Genomic DNA, 23,358 nt, shown 5'->3' with positions numbered 1-23,358 from the left:
CAGCGCCGATACAGTCATCGATGTAGCGGAGGAAAAGGTGGGGGGTGGTGCCAGTGTAGTTGCGGAAGATGGACTGTTCCACGTATCCTACGAAGAAGCAGGCATAGCTAGGGCCCATGCGGGTGCCAATGGCAACTCCTTTGGTTTGGAGGAAGTGGGAGGACTGGAAAGAGAAGTTGTTCAGGGTGAGGACCAGTTCAGTCAGTCGAAAGAGAGTGTCAGTGGAAGGGTACTGGTTGGTACAGTGGGAAAGGAAGAAGCGGAGGGTTTTGAGTCCTTCGTGATGGGGGATGGAGGTGTACAGGGACTGGATGTCCATGGTGAAGATAAGGCGTTGGACACCGGGGAAGCGAAAATCATGGAGGAGGTGGAGGGCGTGGGTGGTGTCCCGAATGTAGGTGGGAAGTTCTTGGACTAAGGGGGACAGGACCATGTCAAGGTATGCAGAGATGAGTTCGGTGGGGCAGGAGCAGGAGGGGCAGTCATTGCAGGAGTAGCCCATTCAGCCCCTCAAGCCTGCTCTGCCGTATGATAAGATCATGGCTGATCTGCTTATGACATCAAATTCCCACTCCTGCCTACCCCAAGAACCTCTCACCTCTTTGTTTAGCGAGGACCCATTTACCTCCATCTTAAAAACTTTCAAGGACTCTATTTCCACCACCTTTTCAGGAAGAGATTCGCAATCCTAGGAGAGAAAAACACTCACCTCACCTTTCTTTTAAAAGAGTAACTCCTGATTTTTAAATAGCGACCCCCCCAGCTATAGATATTCTCATGAGATGAACTATGCTCTGCGAAAATTTTATGTTTCAATCAAATCACCTCTTATTCTTGTAAACGTGTGGATGCTGGCCTAGTCTATCCAACCATTTTTCATAAGCCATCCCTCTCATTCCAGGTATTGGACAAATAATTTGGAAAATACAGGTTGAAATCTAACATAACAGCTCATATCTTGAATCCATAACTGGTTTCAGAGGGAAACCTTTCATGCTTACTCAGTCTTGCCTGTGTGTGACTCTGGCCCTTATACTAATTGCCCCCTCAAATTGGCTTCATAAGGGAGAGCTGTCATCTTCTGCAGATAAAAACAAGATTCCTTGCATATTTCCAGGTTTGGGAATATTTCATGGCCACAGCTTGGAAAGGGAGGATTAAATCCAGTTGCAGTACTCCATGTCAGAATAAATTGGTAGGAATAGGGAGGCAGTATTGCTGCAAGAGTATGTAAGGTTAGGCTCCAACTTAAATGCAGGATGCCAGGAAAAATAATATGAAGGAAGCTGACTGGGCAGATACCTGGAGAATGTTTCATTTTGTGAGGGACACAAAACCTGGGGTATAGATCAAAAGTAAAAGGTCTTCCTTCAGAGGTGGGGGCATTCTTTTTCTCCCAGATGCTCATTAGAGTATGGAATTCTCTTCCTCTAAGTAGTAAATGCTTGTCCTTTAAATTGATTTGGAGCTGAATTAGATAGAGTTTTGATAGACAATGGAATCGAGGGTTATTGGAAGCAGACTGGAAATCAGCCATGATTCTATTCCTACTCCTAAATCATATGCTCTTACATCCCGCGTTCCTGTCGCTAGACTATTTCCTGAGCCACATGAGAACTATCATAGGAACAGAATGAGTAGAATAAAAATGACAAGTGGGTGGGCTGATGTGAGAATAAATGGGGGACCAGTTCTGGGAGATGAAGGACCTATGCCAATTGATCAAGATCGCTTTGTAATCTTAGATAACCTTCTTCATAAACTTAGATAAACTTTGGTAGCATCCACCAACTTACTAATATGTCTCCTAAATTCCCATCCAAATCATTTATATAAATGACAAATAAAAGTGAACCAATCCCTGTGGAACACCACTGGTCACAGGCCTCCTGTCCAAAAAGCACCCTCTTTCTCCTACCATCAAATCAATTTTGTATCTAATTGGCAAGCTCACTCTGAATCTCATGTGATCTAACTTTACTAATTAGTCTACCATGCGACTGACAAAGGCTTTACTGAAGACCATGTGAACAACGTCTACCCCTCTGCCTTCATTAATCATTTCTGTTACTTCCTTAAAAAAACTCAATCAAGTTTGTGAGATACAATTTCCCTCGCACAAGATCATGCTGACTATCCTTAATCAGTTCTTGCCTCTCCAAATGCAAATAGATCATTCGTTCAAAATCACCTCCAGTAATTTACTCACCACCAATGTTAGACTTACGGGTCTATAGTTCCCAGTCTTCTCCTTCCAGCATTTCTTAAATAAAGGCACAACATTAGCCACTCTCCAGTCCTCCAGCGCTGTTTTCCTTCAGGAATTTATGATGAAAATAGGACTCTATTGCTATTTTGGGATGGAACCAGTTAGCACATGGCTTTTGCATATTTCAATCTATCAAGCATCATCGACCAACTTCTGTAATTACAGCACATCAGTATTTTTGAAAATTATTATGCATAACACCGTCACCATTCTGTTTTAAGGGATTTTTTTTGTCTTAAATATCTCTTCTATGTTGTTTCCTGTGTGTTGCTTCAAATGTTTTGCCCCTCCTTTGGCATTGTAGGCTTAGTATAGAATTTATCCCATTTTAGTTTGATTTTCTGTTGCTTTTGACAGAATGTTTTTGACATGTGTTTAATTGTGTTGGCTGTTACCTGACTGAAATTTGAAAATCAAACAGAAATTGCAACATGATTACACACAATGGGTCTTCCAAAGGCACACAGGTGAAGAAACTGTCAAGCGGATCAGATAAATGATCACCAAGTGTTTTGATTTTTATTCAGTGAAGATATCAACCTTGGTACAATATAGCATAACAAGCATTGAACAAGAAAGTTCCATTAATATGAATGTAGTTTTGGTAGAATAAATCCAGTAATAGCAATTTTCTCATATAGCCAAGATGGTGACAGAGTAAGGTGCTTCAGCCAGAGCTTGTCTGTTCCATCTGTTCCTTTTTTTATTCTCTTTTCTTCACTGCTTTTGTCTTTACTTTCTTCCTCCTCTCACTTCTCAGCCTCCAACCTCCTGGCCTGTGAACTCGCAACCTCTGACCTCCCACCCTCCAACCTCCAGCCTCTGACCTCCCAGCCTCCGCTCTCCCTGCCTCAGTCCTCATGGCCTCGAGACTCCCAACCACCAACCTCGCTGCCTCATAACTCTCAGCCTCGGTACTCCCAGCCTCAGTACAGGCACGACATGACAGCTCTCGGCCTGGCGTGGCGATCTCCCCACGGCCCAGCATGGTAGTCTCTGTGTGGCATGTAGTGTCCTTTCGGCTTGGCGTGGCAATCTCCCCACGGCCCGGAATGGTGGTCTCTGGGTGACATGTGGTGGTTTCTCAGCCTGGCGTGGTGATCTCCCCACGGCCCGGCATAGTGGTCTCTGGGTGGTATGTGGTGGTCTCTCAGCGTGGCGTGGCGATCTCCCCATGGCCCGGCATAGTGGTCTCTGGGTGGTGTGTGGTGGTCTCTCAGCCTGGCCAGTCTTGAAGTGATTCCAGAGCAATCTCCCCACCTTATGAGCCCTAAGATAAAGTCAGGACTGGTGTGGACTGTAGGCTAGGTGCCAGCATGGGACTGGGTCGGAAACCAGTGTTCTGAACTTTTTTCTCTCCATTTTATAATTTATTTTTAAAATCTGTAATGTTGGACTTTGTTACTTCTCTATTTTTCCAAGACCTGTAACTGAAAAAGCTGTACCTAGGGACTTTTATATCTAAGATGGCGCCACAAGCTGTGACTTGTACATGTGACAATAAAGCTAATTCTAAATTCTAATTCGAATTAGCAATTTGCTTTGTGCAAGGCCCCAATTTCAATGGAAGTGAAAATTGGCTGGTTATGAAATAAATTGCCAATTCATTATCCAGCCTTTTCTACTTGGGTCCAAGACCAATTTTATTCCCACTTATTTCATTGGTAAGATTCCTTCCATAGATAGGCCAGCGTCTGTGATATCACACACATGAGCTGAGCTCCTAAAGAGGCTGAACATAACCAGGCAAAAATCTTAAAAGTGGAGAGACAGTCTAGATACAGGTTGCAGGTGATTAAACGAAAAGAACACTATAAATAAGAAAAATTAGTATTAGAAATGCTAATGATTTTAAGAAACAAAGAGAGTTTCAGATCTATGATAAGGGAATGAATCAAAGACATGCTCAGAGTGCAATGCTCAGGATATCTGATCAGCATGGACGAGATGGATTGACAGTCTGTTTCCATGCCATACAACTCTCTATGGGCAATCAGTAAATATTTTAGGTGCAATTCAAAGTACTGTCCAAAGTAATACTAAAAAGTTTTGAAACCTAAACATGAAATAGACTGAGAAAATGACAATACAGATCAAAGAGAGGGCATTGTATTGGTCACAAGAAGTCTCAGCCCAGTGATGAATGTATTGGTGTCAGAGTCTTTCAGTTGTGCAGTATTGAACAGTGGAGACAGGTCTGCCGTTTGTGAAATTGATCGGTGAAAATGTTCCTGGATTTTGAGTAATAAAGATCGAAACAAAGTTAAGAAATTTGAGAGTTCCACCTGTTCAGATTTAGGGATAATACGCACATGGAAGTCTTTTACAAAGAATGATCAAATTTTGGAAAATAGCTAGAATCAATCATTTTATTAGCATGGATGTAATGTCTAACAAAATACTAATGTTACTAAGTAGGCTATCGATGAAGAAAGCACACAAAAAAAACTGGAAATGCAAACAACAAAGCAAATGTATCTGGAAAATCTGTAACTTTGCAAATTTACACATTTGTGACATTATTGCATTCCATTAGGGAATGTAACATTTCCACTAAAGAAATTAAAGAAGTGTTCTTGTCATTAGGGGCTAGAAATGTATAAGAAAAAATCTATTCTATTAAGATTACATAGGTATCCAAAAATTTGAAAATTTTTGTAAAGCATGCAGGAATAAGGGATGGGGAGTATGGTGATCTTTTAAAATTGATAAGTGATAGATGTGAGATTTGTAAAAAAAAATCACGGAACACCATCACTACCTCGAATAAGTCTGTCCTTAGCAAGAACTTTCAAAGTGTTAATGGTTATGAATTTTAAAAAATGAGATACAGAGGAGAAAAAAAACTTCACATCTTATAAATTTAGAAACCAGATTTTGTCAGTCAATAATAATGACATCGTAAAGATCAGAAAGTAATCTGGACAAGGTAATGGAAAAGTGGACATGGACTAGAATTAGCCACTAACGAAATTTCTCACTGATAATGGAGGGGAATTTGTAAATGACAAATTTAGAAATATGTTTGTGAATATGAACATAACAGTAATGAATACAGCAGCAGAGAGTCCTTTTAGCAAGAGATTTGTAAAAGGTACCATGCAGGCAAATAGCTCATGAAATGTTGACTCATCAGCAAGACTGTAAATGACCATAGGAGAAAGTGAGGTCTGCAGATGCTGGAGATCAGAGCTGAAAATGTGTTGCTGGAAAAGCGCAGCAGGTCAGGCAGCATCCAAGGAACAGGAAATTCGACGTTTCGGGCATCCTGTTCCTTGGATGCTGCCTGACCTGCTGCGCTTTTCCAGCAACACATTTTCAGCTGTAAATGACCATATGCCATTAGTGTGGGCTCTACATGCTAGGAATCTGTTACAGATGGTTGGACGATTATAGTTCATACTATAAATCATACAGCACGGAAATAGACTCTTCATTCAAACTCATCCATGCCAACCAGATTTCCCAAACTCAGCTAGTCCCACTTGCTTACGTTTGGTCCATATTAGTCTTTAGGTAGAAACCCTAAAGTTCCATCAGTAATAAGTGACCAGTCACCAACTTGGGAAGGGGCCACAATTAGATCGACTTTTTCAGAGCATTTGTATGAAGGCAGAAGGGCTTTCATGAAAGCTGACGTCTCAGAAAGAATTCAGTAAGCTTTAAAATATAAGGTCAAGCTATTGAAAATCACTTTCAACCTGGTAGATATAGTTCATTATAAGAAAGAGGAGTTGAAAAGGCCTGGAGAAAGTTATTGGGAAAAATGGAAAAATAATAATTATACATGATGGGAACCAGACTATTGAGGTATATTCTTCAGGGATGCTTAGTATGGGTTGGAAATTTGCAGACTCAGAAGGAGTTATAGAAAATAACAGAGGCGGGTATCTCTTGTTGCCCAGCTATGAGGATAAAATGGCCACATGATGCTTTGACTGATGACAGGCAGATCCATTTTGTTGGTCAATATGAGGCAATTGGTACCAAAGAACACTGCCAAAAGTCATGGAGTATTGAAGTCATACAGATCTACAGCATGGAAAATACAAAACTATCCAAGATGGTGGCAGCATAGGAGGTTCCAGACAGAGCTCATCCACTTCATTCATTTCCTTTTCTTTATCTCCGTTCTTTTTTCTTCTCCTTTTTGTGATTTTTTTTTCCCTATTCTCTCTTCTTCCTTCTCCTGACCATGGACCCCTGACCTCCAGACTCAGGTCCAACTTGTCCAAGCCATCCAGGTAGCCCAACCAAATTTAGTCCCACCTGCCCGCACCCTGCCCAAATCCCTCCAAACCCTTCCTATTCATATACCCACCCAAATGCCTCTTAAATGTAGCAATTGTACCAGCCTCCACCACGTCCTCTGGCAGCTCATTCCATACACGTACCACCCTCTGTATGAAAATGTTGCCCCTTAGGTCTCTTTTATATCTTTCCCATCTCACCCTAAACCTATGCACTCTAGGTCTAGACTCCCCGACCCCAGGGAAAAGAATTTGTCTATTTATCCTATCCATGCCCCTTATGATTTTATAAACCTCTAGAAGATCACCCCTCAGCCTCCAACGTTCGAGGAAAAACAGCCCAAGCCTATTCAACCTCTCCCTATAGTTCAATTCCTCCAACCCTGGCAACATCCTTGTAAATCTTTTCAGAATCCTTTCAAGTTTCAAAACATCTTTCCAATAGTAAGGAGACCAGAATTCCATGCAATATTCCAACACTGGCCTAACCAATGTCCTGTACAGCCACAACATGACCTACCAACTCCTGTACCCAATACTCTGACCAATAAAGGAAAGCGTACCAAGTGCCTTCTTCACTATCCTATCTACTTGCGACTCCACCTTCAAGAAGCTATGAACCTGCACTCCAAGGTCTCTTTGTTCAGCAACACTCCCCAGGACCTTACCATTAAGTGTATAAGTCCTGCTAAGATTTGCTTTCCCAAAATGCAGCACCTCGCATTTATCTGACTTAAACTCCATCTGCCACTTCTCAGCCCATTGGCTCATCTGATCAAGATCCTGTTGTAACCTGAGGTAACCTTCTTTGCTGTCCACTACACCTCCAACTTTGGTGTCATCTGCAAACTTACTAACTATACCTCTTATGCTCACATCCAAATCATTTATATAAATGATGAAAAGTAGTGCATTGGTCAGAGAGGCCTCCAGTCTGAAAAACAACCCTCCACCTGTCTTCTACCTTTGAGTCAGTTCTGTATCCAAATGGTTGTTCTCCCTGCATTCCATGAGATCTAACCTTGCTAACCAGTCTCCCATGGGGAACCTTGTCGAACGCCTTACTGAAGTCCACATAGGTCACATCTACCACTCTGCCCTCATCAATTCTCTTTGTTACTTCTTCAAAAAACCCAGTCACGTTTGTGAGACATGATTTCCCACGCACAAAGCCAAGTTGACTATCCCTCCAACAACTTGCCCACCACCGACATCAGGCTCACCGGTCTATAGTTCCCTGGCTTGTCCTTACCACCTTTCTTAAACAGTGACATCCAGCTTTATTTCTTTATTTTCTACTTAAATCTAAGAAGGTATGCATTTTCTAACTTTTAAACTCATTTTGCATATTTTACAAAACATGCTATACTATAATTATAGTATACGATAATTACTGTAATGTTTGACTTTTAACTTTGCTCTATACTATAATTACTATACTGTAGTTACTGCAATGGTCAACTTTTAACTTTGTTCTTTCTTTCAACCTTGTTCTAAAGATTCTGCACCTAGGTACTTGTACCCAAGATGGCGCTTTGTGTGGCGACATTGTACACTTTTCACTGTACTCCTGTACTTTTGTACTTGAGTGCACGTGATAATAAAATCAAAATGAAATCAAAATCAAATCAGAAAAGGGCCATTCAAAAGTCAAACATTTACCAGAAGGGCTGGTCAATGGAGAAAATTGCAGGGAAGGACACTAAAAAATAATGAGGTGTAGGAGATTTGGCCCATGATTGGGAATGTGGAGTCCAAAGACAGAAGGGAAGTAAATGTAGTGTAACCTCAAATAGTGGATCTGGATGTGAACATGCCCCAAGATCGAACAGTGAAGGAGACTCGACAGGCCAAATGGCCTAATTCTTATAAACATATTTAAAAAGTTCACAAACCTTTAAAAGAAATCCCAGTGTAAAGTGGTGGTTGAACAGTATCAGTTCAGAAAGAAATAGGGGGTGTAGGTGAACAAGGGCAAGACGAATTGTTACAAACCAGGAATAACACCAGGAGCAGAAGCCTATGTGAGCAGGAAGTCTTAGCAGCCACAAACAAATAGAAGATGGGTTTATGAGAAATATCAAAGGTGGAGAGAATTTGTACGTAAGAGAATTCAGGGGTTCACAGAGGTGCCACTTGGGGTCAACCTGCCCTATTACATCAGTGAAAATGCACCAAACAAGTGCTCCTTGATTAGATTCATAAACATATAAGTAGAATGAGGTTTGAAGAAGAACTGGAGAGCCAAAATTTTACAGTGGAGTGATCGGCAGCAGGAAAAGCAATGTGAAAATCGAAAGTTAACAGTAAATGTTTGGGAATTGAGATCAATTGCTATCAAGGCTGAATTTCTGCAACTGAACAGGGAAGTGTTTCTCTCTCCAAAATAGGCACTAAATGAAATTGGGCACCCTGCAGTTTAAATTAAAATATATATGGCCTTAAGGATGTCACCAGAGTTTGGAGCTTCTCAATGAGATCCGCCTTTACTAAAATTGAGTTGTCTTCCATTAAAAATAGACCTTGCAATGTTTTATTGGCAACATGAATGGCAGCTGCCAAGTGCCTTTAGGATGTACATCAGTAATATTTGTGAGGTGAAAGCAATGAATTTGAAAATATTGCCAAGCAGAATGGATCAAGTGTCACTTTGCATCAGCAATTTTGTCTGGAAATTATTCATTCCATTGATGTTGACCCAAATAGGGCCACGCGAAAGGATGCAGCAGATTCCAAAACCTGAATGGAAGAATCCTGAAGTCTAAATGAACAGCTGAATTGGCTAGGCATTTGAACAAGGCTAAATACCAGGTTTAAAGGATTAGAGTTGAGTACAATTGTGAAAAATCAGATTTCATGGAAAATATTATTTGGACAAAATAAATATTGAAAAAGGGAGCATTTTGTTTTGAAGTTTCCAGTACTGGAAGATGACAGGAACATGAAACTGCTTGTTTTTTTTAATGATGCATGCTGTGGAGATGCTGGTGTTGGACTGGGGTGGGCAAAGTCAGAAGGCACACGACACCAAGTCATAGCCAACGGGTTTATTTGAAATCACGCTGTTGGAAGTCAGCATCACTGGTTAGGCCAGCATTTATTGTGTCTCCCTAATTGCCCTTGAGAAGGTGCTGATGAGCCAAGCTGCAATCCTTGTGGTAAAGATACAGCATCACAACCAGGCAAGGATGCGTCATTGACCGATATTAAACCTCTCACAGGCAGTTGCAACATTTTGTTTCATCTTTTCCTTCTATGCACATAATATTTCAATTGAACTTAGTAAACCAGTTCTAAAATGAAGGAAAACCAATTCCAAGATCCTCTTGAGTAAACGAGAGTGAAGACACACACACACACACACACAATGGAAGAACCTGAGTCTGACAGTTTAGTTGCTATCAAGGCTGCAGGTATCCTGGGGTTCACAATAAATCGTTGTTTTTGGTCCACATTGCTTTTTGTCGGCTGCTTTCTGAGATTGAAAAAGGGAGAGAGCAAGAGAGCTTGCAGCTATTATCAGTCTATTTGGTTTTCTCTCTCTTTTTACACAAAAGATGCTGTTGATAGACTAGTCCTTTGTGAATTCTGGTGTCTGCCATTGTTTCATTTCAAACTAAATAGAGTCATAGAGATGTACAGCACAAAAACAGAATCTTCGGTCCAACTCGTCTATGCCAACCAGATATCCTAACCTAATCTAATAGTTGTACCTAACCGGTTTCTATCACAAGGGACAAAGTATTTGACAAACTAATAGGGCTAAAGGCAGAGAAATCACCAGGAGCTGGTGTTGTTCATCCTAAAGTTTGAAGGATGCAGAGATAATAGGTAATTATCAAAATATTCAAATTCACCAAATTTCAGGACGATGACAGAAGATTAGAAAATGGTTAATGTCATGCCCCATTCAAGTAGGGAAGGAAACAGAAAACAGGAGATGATAGGCCGGTTAACATAACATCTGTAATTGAAAAGTGCTAGAATCCATTATTAAGGAAAAAAATAGCAGGACATGGTGTTGTGAAAGGGAAATCATATATAATAAATTTGTTAGAGTTCTTTGAGATTGTAACAACTAGAGTTAACAAAGGGAAATTTGTACATATAACGCAATTGATAAGATGCTATATAAATAGTTATTTCACGACCTAGAATAGGTGATGAGGTAGTGTATTAGCAAGGATTGAGGATTCATTAACATACAGAAGACAGAGAGTCAGGATTAATGGGTCTTCTTCAGGTTAGAAATGTGTAACTAGTGGAATACCACAAGGATCAGTTCCATCTCTCAATTATTTACAACTTATATTAATGATTTTCTAGATGAGGCAGAGATTAATGTTTATGAACTTTAGAGTTGTACAACACAGGCCCTTCAGTCCAACTCATCCATGCTGACCAGATATCCCAACCTAATCTAGTCCCATTTGCCAGCACTTGGCCCATATCCCTCAAACCCTTCCTATTCATATGTCCATCCAGATGCCTTTAAAATGTTGCAATTGTACCAGCCTCCACCACTTCCTCTGGCAGCTCATTCCATACACACAGCATCCTCTGCATGAAAACATTGCCCCTTAGGTCCCTTTTATATCTTTCCCCTCTCATCCTAAAGCTATGCCCTGATGATGATATATATATGGGTAGGAGGACATGTTGTGATGAGGACGTAAGGAAACTGTAGGATGAAAAATCTATGTCGCGTAAGTAGGCAAAACATGACAGTTTGAGTTTAATGTATGTAAGAGTGAGATCATACACTTTGAAACATAGAGACAAAAGTTAGATTATTAATTAAATGGAGAGAGAATATAAAAAGTGCAGCGGAGAATGATCTGGATGTTCCTATGCATGCAACATAATAGTGAACATAACAATAATTAAGAAAGCAAACACAGTTTTAAGTTTTATTGCTAGGGGAGCTTGGAGTTTAAAATTATAGAAGTCTTATTACAACTCTTCTGGTGAAACCACACCGGGAGCACTGTGTACAGTTTTCAATACCTGTATTTAAGAAAGGATGCATTGGCATTGGAAGCAGTTTGAAAGAGGCTGATTCATGGGATGAAGATCTTTTGAGAATGGTGAAACAGGTTAGGCCTTTATTAATTACAGTGAAGAAAAAGTAGGGGCAATTTTATTGCAACATACAAGATTCTAAGGGGGCTTGTCAGGGTAGATGTTGAGAAGATATTTCTATCAGTGGAGAAGTTTTGAACTGGGGAATATCAATACAAAATAAGCCTCTCTCATTTCAAACTGAAACATGAAGGAATTTATTGCCCCAGAGGATAGTGAATGTCTGGAATTGTCTACCCCAAGGGGTTGTGGAAGCTGGATGACTAAAAATATTTAAATATGACATAGATACATTTTTGAAATATTGGGGAGCTCGGATGTATGCATAGTTGGGACAAAAGTTGATTTAAGGCCAGAGACAAATCAGAAATGATAGTGTTGAATGGCAGAACAGGCTTGTGGGGTGTCAGAATAGGAGAAAGTGAGGACTGCAGATGCTGGAGATCAGAGTTGTAAAGTGTGGCACTGGAAAAAGCACAGTAGGTCAGGCAGCCTCTGGGGAGCAGGAGAATCTACATTTTGGGCAAAAGCCCTTCATTAGGTGTATCAATAGCCTACTCATTCTCCTATTTCTTATGTTCTCATAATATTGTGGTGGTTTCTTCACTCAATGGGCTGCAGTGGTTCAGAAAGAAGACCCACCAATGCCTTCTAAAGGAAAACTCGGGATTATCAATATATTTTGAATAAAACCTGAGAAATATTTTTCCTTAAAAAAGAAGTCCCAAAACTATTGAGCAGGGAAGAATTAGATGATTTGCAAGGACAGCCATTTATAAATTGGAGAAAATAAATCTGATTATTTGGTGATATTCCAACACCAATCTCCACACAATCTTCCATAGAGCAGAACACAGCAGAAAAAAAATGTTAAACCGCTCCTCCCCCACCATTCTCAGGTCTTTACACAATGAAATAAATCTGTTCTCAAAAAGATCACAAATAGTTAATATGTTTAGCTAAGTTGCACGGAAAGCATTGCCGTTGAGGGTGGGATTTCATTGTTGGTGGGAGCTGCTTCTCTGAAGGCCATGAAAAGCTGCCAAATCAACAGCAGACAAACAACAAAATGCAGTAACATTCTCTCATACAGATAAGACAGGGATTCAAACATGTAACATCTGTGACCCAGAAAGAACGTAGAAAGAACTTTCGTCCCAGTTGGATTAACCTTCTCGGTGATGAATTAATAAAGTTTAAGACAGGAATGTCTTTAGGGGTTTTTCATTTGAACATAAAATCAAAAACATAAAAGAATAGAAAACAATCATGAAGTTTATGATTAAAGTTCAAAAAAAATAATGCAGAACATAATGGCTAACTTATGCCCTGTTAATGACGATCACTGTCTGAAGCTAAAACTGTTACGACAATTCTGCTGTAGATCAAGTCACTTCCAGTACACTGCAGGCACCAGTTGAAGTTTTACTGTTTACTAGTCTTTTTTTATATAAGATGAGTCTCATGAATACTTCATATCACTTGCAAAAGACACCTATCTCCTACTTTTGTGAAAGGACTTTGATGGTGATATTTGGATGGTTCTATGTTTATCGAGACCAGCTGGCTGTGAAAAATTTGCTTCATTGCCATTGTGTTCGTTGTCAGCAGAAACAAAGCAAATCAGGGAGAAAGAGGGAAGGAGACAGGCAGGCAGAAATGCAGGCAGACAGACAGATTGAAAGACTGTTAGAGGGACTGACATGCATAGAAATTATTTTCTGCTTACCAAGACTGGTTGCTCACTTACAGATGTAAGATACCCTTCAGCTGATGTGTCTGTTCAACAGGGCTGCCCGAAAGATACACATTTTAAAAAAATGTACTCATGAGATGTGGGTGTCACCAGCTGGGCAAGCGATAATTACCCATCAATAATCCCTGTAAATAGTCAACCGTTCTGCTGTGGGACTGGAGTCACATGTAGGCCATACCAGGTAAGGACAGTAGATTCCTTCCCTTGAAAGATATTAGTAAATCAAGTGGGGTTTAATAACAATCGATAGTAGTTATAATTCAAATTTTAATTCCAGATTTTAAATTTCTAATAATACCCATGGAACCACTGTTGCTGATTAGATTGGATCTCTTTCAGATGGACTTAGAAACATTGAAACATAGAAACTAGTGTCAGGAGCAGGCCATTCGTCCCTTTCTTCCTGTGCTGCCATTCTGTTCCCACTTTGTCCCTATACCTTTTGAAACCTTTGGCTCTAAGAACTATATCCAACTCCTTTTAGAAAACATTCAATGTTTGGCGTCAATTGCTTTCTGTGACAAAGAATGTCACAAGCTCACCACTCTCTGAGTGAAGGCATTTGCTCTCATTTCAGCCCTCAGTGGCCTACCCAGTATCCTTAGACAGTGACCCCCTGGTGCTGAACTTCCCAGTCATTGGGAACATCCTTCCTTTGTTTACCCTGTCTGGTCCTGATAGCGATTTTGGGCATGGGACATTGATCCACAGAGTCAAACCAAATTATGCCAGGTCTGTACCATGGGAACACAAGAACTAAATTCTACCCAAGTATTTTCAGGTTTATTCATGATACTTTGGGAACTGGACTGTAGCTTGGTGCTACATTCACCTGTCTGCCCCTGGCAGGCAATATGCGGATTGAACAAATACCTGAAGTACTCTTTGCTGCATGGGGTCATATAACTAGAAAATGGAGGACAAAGAACTACTGCCTCCACTCGCAAGTTAGTGTCATTCTTCCAAGCCCTAGACTGCAGGTCCTCCGGGCAAGGATCTCATGGTTTAATTTTGACCTGAATTAGAACTAGAAGTATGGCTAGTAACTGGCTTTGGGAGACATGGCAAAATGGTTTTGAACACCCTGTCAGTTATTGCTGCAATTAATTATAGATAATGCCTTTTCAATATTATTTTGGCTATTCCATTTTTTTGTTCAACTTTTGCTTTGCTCAATCATTAACAAAGAGGGATTAGTTGGAATGCTCTGTGAATGCCCAATTTCACATTTAAAGATGGTTTAGTATCGATGTTAATGCAGAAAACCTCAATGTTTTAACACATATATTTGACTTGGAGCAGGAACTACAATTATAATTAAAGGTTTGCAATCTGCTGAAATCTAGCGGTTGTTCCTACTTCAACGCTTTTTAAAATTTATTCATAAAGCTGATTTTTGTTTTTATAGCCTGTATTATAAGGAGGGACTATAACCCTACATAGCCAGGGCACGACTCTGGGTCCCAGGGGTTTAGCTGGTGCCTTTGCTTCTTATTGATGAATGTTAGCTAAGGATGTTATTCAAGGTTTGGCAATAGATTCAATATAACTAATTCATATTTCCAAAATTCAAATCACATTATAGAAAAGCTTCCATTCCCATAGCAGCTGTGATTGTATCAGGACACCACAAAGGAATGTCAGTTCAGTAAGTGTTTCTGAAGCGAAGTCAGCGTTGAAATGTGGAGAAGCACAACAACTAATCTGCACAAAGTAAAGTCCTACAGATGTGATGAATGAGCAGATCATCTGGAAAGGGCACAAGCATCGATAAGGTCAGAGGGACCCCGCTTGTTTAACGATTGAACAAAGCAGGAGTTTAACAAAAAAATGAAACAGCCAAAAGAATACTGAAAAGGCATATTTTATAATTAATTGTAACAGTAACTGTCAGGAGTATGCAAAACCATTTTGTTGTGGTTCCCACAAACCAGTTACTAGCCATAGTTACTAGCATGGTGGCTCAGTGATTGGCATTGTTGCCTCTCAGCGTCAGGGAACCAGGTTTGATTCCAGCCTTGGGTGACTGTCTGTGTGGAGTTTGCACATTCTCCCTGTGTTTGTGTGGGTCTACTCTGGTTTCCTCCCCCAGCCCAAAGATGTGTAGGTCAAGTGAATTGGCCATGGTAAAATGCCCAAAGTGTTAAGTGCATTAGTCGGAGGGAATTGTGTCTAGGTGGGTTACTCTTTGGAGGGTCAGTGTGGACTTGTTGGGCCAAAGGGCCTGTTTCCACACTGTAGGAAATCTAATTTTAGCCATAATTCTAATCCTAATTTGGGGCAAAAACTAAACCATGTTTAGAGGACTGCAGTCCAGGGCTTGGCAGAATGACGCTTTTAATCAAATAATACCATAGATTCTTTACACTCACCTTAGAAGGGAGTATTGACTTAGCATCCAATCTGAAAAAAGGCACCTTTGAAAGTGCAGTGCTCCTCTAGTATTAAGTTAAGGTTAAGGTTGTGTACCCAGGTCTGTAGAGTAGCACTTGAACCTATGGCTTTCTGGCTTGGAACTATGAATATGACAATTGAGCAAAGACTGTCACCACTGCAATCAAAGCTTAAAAAAAATTGCTGATAGCTTTGCGATGCCACCATAATGCTTATGGGTAGACAAGCAGGACGCTGGAAAAACACAGCAAGCCAGGCAGCATCAGGAGGTCGAGAAATCCTGACTTCTACTTTGGATTCTAGCATCAGCAGTCTTTTCATCTATAACTATAATACTTCTGTCTCCTAGATGTGATGGAAGTCAGCTCTATCGTACCATTTTACCAAAAGCCTGGGTCACAACAACAACTGGAAAAAGGTGCATGCATGATTGAGCAAAGCAATAGCATCCTGTCTTGACTGGTTATAAGGGCTTTAAAATATGGCACAATATTACTGCTACAACAGTCTACAACTGCCAAGGATGTTTTATCCTTGCAGATCCTATCTAAAGGGTTCTGAACCAAATCTTTTCTTCGCCTGATGAGATCAATCATTTGCATGCACTCCTTAAAGAATGAACTCCAACGAGTAGGCAAAGCTGCTGTGATCTTATGTAAACAAAAACAAAATCTTTCCCCATTGTTCTCAATTTACTTGGTACCAGTTCAACTCCCATAACTGTCTGGATCAGTAGCTCGTTCATCATATCCAGTTGCCTTAACAATATCATCAGCGAACATTTTGTGTGATTAAAAAAAACACGCAGTTTGAACCAGAAAAAGACTATCAAAAGGGCACAGGTCAGTATTGATTCCAGCATCTGCAGTAATTTGCTCCTGTATCAAAAGGGCACTGAACACACAGGAACAAAAATGCTCTGCACTAATGTTACTGTTACTTTGAGACCATGTTCCAAGGGAACAAAGTGTGTCAAAGGCTTGAACCATGAGGTGCCAGCAGTCACGTTTTTTTTTATTAGCTGTAGTCTGAGATGAGCAGCAGCTTCCATTCTGTAAACCTGAATATGAAAGGCATCAGGTGGGTGGGAACCATTAAAATCACAATCCTACCTGCTGATTCTGTACTGGCCTGCACCTCTTCAAATCTCCACAACACCTCCACACTCAAACTCTCGAATGTGTGGAAAGAATTAAGTCGCAATTCAGTTCATTTCTAGCATCGTCAATTGCTCCTTGAAAGAGTTTTCGACAACTGATGAATAGTACAGGAAAACATAATCTGATTTAAATGCTTATGTAAGTGTGGTAAGTGGAATAATTGACATGACACTTGTAATGCTAATTCTGTCAAAAGTGCAGTTTGAAAGATAATCCTTTCCAGATATTTTGCCTCAAGATTGTATCTTGTGCTTTGGCAGTGTTTCACAAGTGCTTTTCCAGTTACCCAGACAAATGTGCCATTCCTCAGTTGTGAGCTTAAGCCCTCAGAGTTAAAAAAAACCTTTCGAGTTGAAAGATAGTGATCCTATCTTCACCAGCATGCTGCCAACCAATTAGTAGTAGGATCTCTAGATGATTCCCATATTCCTAGTGATGTTGCAGTGAAGCCAAAAGCAAATCTTTACTAAAACTCAAGATCAAAATGAACCACATTGATCTAGATTGAACCAAATCAATCAGAGCACATCAGAGGAGATGGTCAAACAACAATTGTTCCATAAGGTCACTTGTTAAAATGGCTAATGAGGTAAAAGATCATGAATTTTATAAACAGAAGCATAGAGAGCAAAAACAAAGCTTTGATGAACATTTGTAAAACTCTGGTTCTGCCTCAATTTGAAAATTGTGAAAAATTCCTGGCACCACACTTTAGCAAGGATGCTAAGGCATTAACATGAATGGAGGAATAATTAATGAAAATGAATTCAAGTGTGGGAACTTCAGTTACATGGATAGATTGAAGAAACAGGTTTTTCTGCTTGGAGGAGGGAAGGTTGAGAAAAGTGTTAATAGATATGCTCAAAACAGTGAGGTGTTCAGACAAACTAGATAGAATAAACTTGTTCCAATTGGCAAAAGAAATCAAAAACCACAGGGCACAGACATAACATGTTTTTAAAAATAACCAAAGGAAACAAAAACAAAATCTTTGCATTTTTTTTTAAAGTGAAGTGATTGCAACCTGGAAGGTATTGCTGAGGGAAGCTGGGGGAGGCAGATTCAATTCTGTTTTCAAGAAGGAATTGGATAAATACCTGAAGAGGAAAGAAATTACATTGCTATAGAGAAAAGGTCAGGAATGGTACTAATTCAACTGTTCTTACAGTGACTCAGTGTACACCTGACAGGCTGAATGGTCTCCTTCTTTGCCATATGGATTACATAGAACACAGCACGGAACAGGCCGTTCAGCCCACGATGTTGTGCTGACCATTGATTCTCATGTAAGGTAAACCTAATGTACGAACCCTCAAATTTCTGTGACCATATGCATGTCCAGCAGTCTCTTAAATATCCCCAATGACCGTGCTTCCACAACTGCTACTGGCAATGCATTCCATGTTCTCACAACTCTCTGCGTAAAGAACCCGCCTCTGACATCCCCTCTGTACTTTCCGCCAAACAGCTTAAAACTATGACCTCCGTGTTAACAATTTCTACCCTGGGAAATAGTCTCTGGCTATCAACTCTATCTATGCCTCTCATTATCTTTTACACCTCAATTAGGTCCCCTCTCTTCCTTCTTTTTTCCAATGAAAAACGTCGGCGCTCAGTCAACCTCTCTTTGTAAGATAAGCCCTCTATTCCAGGCAGCATCCTGGTAAACCTCCTCTGAACCCTCTCCAAAGAACCCTTTCCTGTTATAGGGTGACCAGAACTGGACACAGTATTCCAAGTGCGGTCTAACCAAAGTTTTATAGAGCTGCCACAAGATCTCATGGCTCTTCAACTCAATCCCCCTGTTAATGAAAGCCAAAACATCATATGCTTTCTTAACAACAATGTCCACTTGGGTGGCCATTTTAAGGGATCTATGTACTTGCACACCAAGATCCCGCTGTTCCTCCACACTGCCAAGAATCCTGTCTTTAATCCTGTACTCAACTTTCAAGTTCGACCTTTCAAAATGCATCACCTCGCATTTATCCAGGTTGAACTCAATCTGCCACCTCTCAGCCCATCTCTGCATCCTGTCAATGACAATGCTGCAGCCCACAAAAGTCCTCTATACTGTCAACGACACCTCCAAACTTTGTGTCATCTGCAAACTTGCTAACCCCATCCTTCAATCTCCTCATCCAAGTCATCAATAAAAATTACAAAGAGTAGAGGCCCAGGAACAGAGCCCTGTGTAACACCACTCAGCACTGATTTCCAGGCAGAATATTTTCCTTCTACTACCACTCGGTGTCTTCTGTTGACCAGCCAAATCTGTATCCAGACAGCTAAATTTCCCTGTATCCCATTCCTCCTGACCTTCTGAACAAGCCTACCATGAGGAACCTTATCAAATGCTTTGCTGAAGTCCACATAAACCACATCCACCGCTCAACCCTCATCAACTTGTCTAGTAACATCCTCAAAGAACTTGGTAAGGTTTGTGAGGCATGACCTGCCCCTAACAAAGCTGTGCTGACTGCATTTAATCAAGCCATGCTCTTCCAGATGGTCATAAATCCTATCCCTCAGAATCCTTTCTAACACCTTGCAGACGACAGACGTAAGACTGACTGGTCTGTAATTGCCAGGGATTTCCCTATTTCCTTTCTTGAAGAGAGGAATTATATTTGCATCCCTCCAGTCCTCAGGTACGACTCCGGTGGAGAGCGAGGATGAAAAGATCTCCACAAGCGGCGAAGCAATCACACTTCTCGCTTCCCAAGGCAGCCGAGGACAAATCTGGTCTGGCCCTGGTGACTTGTCAATCTTTATGTTTGTCAAAATTTTCAGCACATCAGCTTCCTCAATCTCTATCCGTTCCAGCATGCTTACCTGCTCTTCAATAGTTTCATTCTACAAGTCAATGAAGTTTTTTTTATTCATTGATGTGAGCAATACCTGCGTTCACCAACTGGTTCCAAACCATGTCAAAAATAAGCAAAAGTGATATTGTTGATGGGATGAAGACTGTTTTCCGTGTGAGACACACTTTGATGCAGAGATGCACCATCCCAAGTCTGTCAAAATAACAGGGAGATAAAAATATTGTGAGAATAAGTTGCACTAAGTTTTCACACTGGTGATATTACAGCATTCAAAACCCAGAGGTACTGCTGAAAAAATAACTTGCTGGCTGATCCTTCACTCCTTGCATAAATGAGTGTAAATTATTGTAGAAATTGTAGAATCTCTATTTTTGTGACATCATTCAGTATATGAATGAATAATTACTTTTGAAAGAACTACTCCATTAATCTTTTCCAATACTCATCTGAATGCTCATAAAAGAAAATATCCATTAATGTATATGCTCACATATATATGTTTATAGAGGAACGGTTAAATCCACACCCATAAAATACAGCAGGAATTGAAATGAACCATACTCTTGGTGTATCAATCCTACTAGGATAATGGTTATTCTGAATGCAAGAGGTTAATATCTGACATTAATCTTTAAAATGATGTTTTACTACATTATGCTTCCCCCTCCACACCCACCCTTGCAAAGGTCTGGCAATCTCTGTAAATAGAAAGATTAATTAATGGGAGGGTCATGCTACATGGATACAGTACGTTGCACACAGACAGTAACCAAAGCCATTGCCAGTGCCACAGGAGGAGAAAAAAAGAGAGCATAGCAACGAGATTCTGTATTTACTTGTCAGTGAACCACCACCTTAGCATTTATATCAGCCATTTGAGAAATGTTTACAGTAAATGACCAAGATCTGATTAGCTCTCCATATCCCTGCAATGTATTGCCAGGTTATTTGGATTATTCTGGAAGCAGCAGAATTAAGAAAGTTAACATGACCATTTGCTATGTTAAAATTCCAGTCTGCAAGTTGCAGTCAGTGAATAGTTTAGTTGGCTGGATAACTAGTAATTTTTGCACTAAACCAAAACTCATTTTTCAACATTTTTGCATGTAAAGGGCTGTCATTATAACATATTTTTATATTAAAAGATTGATGTTATTCATTTGGAAATGCAAACTATTTTTTGAGGAATGTTGGAGATGTGGAGCAGTATAACACAGGGCATTAAAACACTGACCTGTCCAATTTGGATACAGAGTTTGAATCCTGTCCAAAGCAATGGGATAAAGGTCTCCTTTCTGTACTAACTGAAAGAGAACTTCATTCCTACAACATAGTGACGACATTTTGAAAGCACTTCATTAGCTGGAAAGCACTCTGAATGTCCCGTAGGCATTGAAAGACACTATATAAATGCATGGCTTTCTTTCTGATGTGAGATGAATTTTGCCAGCCTTGGCCCCGTTCCCACTTGGTATGGATCCATGGCACAAAATAAATCTCATGGGTTGTCACTAATTGGTATCAGTCTTTGCATGGCCAGCCAGTCCTCAGAAGAACGGCACAGTAACCTTACATTCCTCATGGTTAATCCACCTAGCCCGCACATCCCTGGACAATTTAGCACAGCTAATCTACCTAACCTGCACATCTTTGAACTGTGGGAGAAAACCATAGGGCCTGAAGGAAACCCACGCAGACAAAGGGAGAATGTGCAAACTCCACACCGACGGTCACCCAAGGCTGGAATCAAATCTGGGTTGCTGTCGCTATTAGATTAGATTAGATTACTTACAGTGTGGAAACAGGCCTTTCAGCCCAACAAGTCCACACCGACCCGCCGAAGCGCAACCCACCCATACCCTTACATTTACCCCTTACCTAACACTACGAGCAATTTAGCATGGCCAATTCACCTAACCCGCACATCTTTGGACTGTGGGAGGAAACCGGAGCACCCGGAGGAAACCTACACAGACACGGGGAGAACGTACAAACTCCACACAGTCAATCGCCTGAGTCGGGAATTGAACCCGGGTCTCAGGCACTGTGAGGCAGCAGTGCTAACCACTGTGCCACCGTGCTATGAGACAGCAGTGCTGGCCACTGAGCTACCATGCCACCCCAATTCTGTGATAGTAGACCCAGGAGAGCTATCATTAACAACACACTATTGGATGTTTATTTGGCTAGCAGAACATCTTGAATAGCATTATGCCAAGAGCAAACAGCATATTTTAAATAAGAAGTAAGCAATGTAGAACAATCCACTCTGTTGTCCTCCATTTGCCTTTCTCACATCTATCCCATCCTCTGTCTATTTGTAAAACTTTCAATTTTACTTTTTCTGCCCAAGTCATTCTTTCCTCACAACGCTTCTATCTGTTGAATGCCTTGACCTGCCCAAATATCTAGTTCCGTCATTCATTTCAGAGATTTACGAAATGTGAGTTTCAGTTGGCTGGAATAAAAACAGCTAAGAATACAGAAAAGTAAGGATTGGCACAGCCGCATCATAAAATAGGCCAAGCTACCAAGGTAACTACTATTCATCAGAACTAAATGGTGATAAATGAGTATACTCTTCTGTGGCCCATGAAGAGCATGCCCCAGGTGAATTAACACACCAATTAAGTTTGAAGTGATCAATCTCACTCAAATTGCCCACATAGGAGCTTCCACATGTTTAGTGGGTCTGTTCATTTGAGGCTGTGGTTAGGCATTTGCTGGGACAGTGTAGATGGAGCTGGATTCTACATCTAAGCCAGAGTTTGAATGCTGAAAAGTTGCCCATGTGTACAAAGAGGTATTGGTAGAGCTGAAACAAGGTGTGAGGTCACATTCAATCCTCCATATTTTTTCTCCTCAATCCCATCCTCTCTCTTACATTACTTTTCAATTCAAACATAATGCTCATATAAGATGCTTTCGATAAAGACTAAAGTGATCCAGAAAAAACAGAACTGTAGTTCCAAGTCAGGATGGAGTATGCCTTGGAGGGAACGTGCAGTCAATTATGTTCCCAACATCTTCTGACCTGTTCTTCTATTGGCAATCGCTGGGGTCAAGTACAATTGTCCTCCATGAGGGCATCTATTTGTGGGTTTTGAGATGGTTGAAGAGGCCAATATTGAATCCACACATTCTATTGCAATGTGGATATTGGTGGGTGGTAATAGTGGCTGGAGGCATGGTGGCTGAGCCTTCCTGATGTTCTGTCACGCCCTTGCACAAGAGTCTCTACTGTTCAGCGGCTCAGCATAGATTGTTTGCATGGTGTATAGCTCCCTGGTGGATGATGTTTCTCCAGTGATTCCGGTTTGTAGCTACTTCCTCCAAGTTGTTGATGTTGATGTGGAATTTCTTGAGATTGGTCCAGATGTTATCCTTGAAGTGTTTCTTTTGGCTACCAGGGACAAGCTGACCTTCCTTCAGCTGGGACTACATGATTGGTTTTGGGAAGTGAGGGTCGGGCATTTGGATGACATGTCCAGTCCATCAGAGTTGCTACTGCATTACGGTGGTGGTGATTCTGGTTATATTGCCCTCCTCCAAGATGCTGGTGTTAGTGCCAAATGAGTTGCAGGATTTGTTATCGGGATCTTTGGTGGAGTTGTTCCAG

The sequence above is a fragment of the Hemiscyllium ocellatum genome, chromosome 11, assembly GCF_020745735.1.
Source record: "Hemiscyllium ocellatum isolate sHemOce1 chromosome 11, sHemOce1.pat.X.cur, whole genome shotgun sequence".
In the NCBI taxonomy this organism is placed as follows: Eukaryota; Metazoa; Chordata; class Chondrichthyes; order Orectolobiformes; family Hemiscylliidae; genus Hemiscyllium; species Hemiscyllium ocellatum.
This window is presented reverse-complemented; position numbering follows the sequence as displayed.